Genomic DNA, 3,059 nt, shown 5'->3' with positions numbered 1-3,059 from the left:
TTACCGGCAGCTTGTCGTGCAGCCGAACAGTCTGTGGTTTTAGGTTATCTGAAAGGGTTACGTGGCAACTCGGGAGAAAGTGCGGTACGAGTTCCTCAACAGGCACTAGATAAGTGTGGATTCGGCGACACGAAGCCCAAGTCTTGCGTACATATACTGACACAATGTTCACCCAAAAGCTATCCGACGCTACTGGTTTACAGTCGGTGGGAAATGCAGGATAATCGATATTTTATTTCAAATATTCAGGAGAAAGTATAGCATCGTCGGGTCACCAAAACAAAACTAACGGACATTTCATCGGGACGATGAGTTAAGAGCAAACAATGGTTACGCGTTTGGCATACGGCGTGTGGGATGTAATATAGAAATTGGCGAATGCGGCGGTACCAAAAAGTTTATTTATACGCGCTTTCAAATATGGTAATATATAATTCCATATTCACGTTGATATAAGTATTGATTTAGAGCCCTTAACAGGTCAGTAGCAGCTGCGAGAACTGGTACATAAGTTTTTAGAGCGCGGTGTCTCGATCAATGACTTTTAAGTGGAAGCGCCACAGATACACTGAGAAAATTATTATCTAATATTCTATTTAAACCGAACCGTTTAAATTTAAATCACTTAATTGGTTAGAACAATACATAACTTGTTATAGTTTTACATTTAAATTATTCAGTTTAAATTAAATAAGCGGAAACCTTACACATTTGATTTGGAACAATAATTTTATTTCTTTTATATTGACAATTAAATTTCGCTAAAATTAAAAATTATTAAAACAAGATTACATTAAAACACGACATGCCACCGGCTGTGATTCGTGTAATATTTCAGTAGATTCTATTTAATCAACTAGCAATCGCATTATCTCGAGCGTAGACGTAACGGTTTGTCGTTGTCCATTGTAAACGAATCATTATTAAATTCTTGAAGGGGTTGCCACCCCGTTTAGGGGGATGATCCTACATCCATGAATTTATTATCAAAAGATGTCCCCCTTGAAAGCAAAATCGACCTGTTTCAGGGTTTTCCGGAAAATATTTGGTGCACTGTTTTAATTGGGCCACCCCGTATAAGAATAGTCTTAGTGAGTCTCAATTTTTTTATTGTTTCATTTCCTATTATTAGATATTTGAGTTATTTATAATATTATGCCAGTGGCGGCTCGTGACATTGAGAATAGGTGAAGCATATTCAGTGATTAACTACAACGAAAAAAAAAACGCCGCAGGCGAAAATTTTCCAGGTCAAACGGCTTTAAATGAATCTGGAAATTTTTAGTTGCATTTGCAATATTATCGAAAAACTGACGCTCGCGAGAAGGATTTTCATTTAGATTTTATAAAAAAGAAAAATATTAGTCCGGCTTGTAGACTTCTGCGAACATTCACGCACACCGTACATGTATGTTCCAAAAAAACTTTGTGGTTACGACAGCCTCGCGTGCCGTTCCCAAAATTGTAAAATTCCTCCATATTCCACACGCCCCAATTTTCCACATGGAAAATGGAGTTTCCAATAAAATACATACTGGATCATACATAGGAAACATTTCTACAATAATTAAACAAAACAAATATTGACTAAGAACTGTTATAATCGTGCACTGGGCGCCTCGTCTTCAATATCCACGTCACTCGTTCCCCCACGCCGTAGTTTACTCCCGTGTTGGCCGCCTCGTTGTCAAGACAACCGCCGTAAACAACGCTTCGTTGAGAAGCGGAATACAGACTCATTTTGATCTGCATCTCTTGCGTATGCTACATACGTATAGTACGAGATTGATGTTCGCGCTCAACGAAGGCAATGATTTTTTAGAAGGCGTTTACCGCGTAACTATTCTGTCTTTCTGCGTATTAAACAAACAAAAACAATACATTTTCAATATAGAATTATACCTAAATTACAAAATTTATATAAAATTAAAAATAATTTTAAATTGCACAACCAGGCGCAAATTTTTGGTGAAGCGGTGCGTCACTTGCGTCACCTGACGAGCCGCCACTGTATTATGCATAAACTTTTTTTGTTCAATGTTCAATGGCTGTGCTGTTATAATTAATATAAAAAGTGTGAGTAGCTAAGTAAAAAGTAACAGGAATTTTCAAATTGTCCTTGTTGTATCTTCTATCAGAGAGTTCGTATGATATTTGGTGTTAAAAACCGAATTAATTCATTAAGGCAGTGAATCGTTCTAGTTATTAAAGAAGGCCTTTGGCGACAATTTATCAATGGTACAAATGTGTTCAGGTCAAGAAGACATCGAAGTTGAGACGAGATCTGGTCAAATGTGATGGTCCTTCAAACCATTTTCTTCGACTACGATGGAATAGTTCGTCACGAATTTTTATTGCCCAGTCGTACAGTTAACAAGGAATAGGTACTGCACAATTTACGTGAGGCAATTAGGAGAAAATGACAAGAACACAGGAGACAACTCGTTCTTGGCGAAACATAACACAGTTGCGATGCCGCAAGTGCCACAACCACTGTATTCTCTGGAAATAACTTATGTGACTTTTTGTGATCATGCCTAAAAAGGTGTTCAACTAGTAGTGTTTCTCAAATTAGAAACTACGTTGGCATAGGGGACTTCAAGTAAAGGCCGTATAAAAAGAAATATACTATTTTTAATCATTTTCCTAATTTTATCGCCCCTTATAACCGACACAAAAAGCCTTTATAATCAGGTAAATAAATAGTTTTAAAAATAATATAGGTATGATAAATTTACTGCACTGAACATTTAGGCTATTCGAAATTTCCAACTCCCTCTAAAGAATGACATAATCATAATCTCTATCCTAAAACGCGATTAAACTGTCACAATGAATGAATACGTGTGACGTGAATATGAGTTATAAATTAAATTAGTTTAACTATTCCCATCCTGTTAAATACCTACAGAACGGATTATACTTAACTAAAATGCTGTGTTAAAATAAAAAATATTCGAAAAAATTGTATTTTATTGAAATAATAATGTTCTTGTTTACAACTATCTACTGTATGATGACATTAAAGGCAAAATATGAATAGACCTATAATTTGCTAG

The sequence above is a fragment of the Anoplophora glabripennis genome, unplaced genomic scaffold, assembly GCF_000390285.2.
Source record: "Anoplophora glabripennis isolate ALB-LARVAE unplaced genomic scaffold, Agla_2.0 scaffold4, whole genome shotgun sequence".
Lineage (NCBI taxonomy): Eukaryota > Metazoa > Arthropoda > Insecta > Coleoptera > Cerambycidae > Anoplophora > Anoplophora glabripennis.
The sequence above is the reverse complement of the archived record's forward strand: the minus strand, read 5'-3'. Positions refer to the sequence as shown.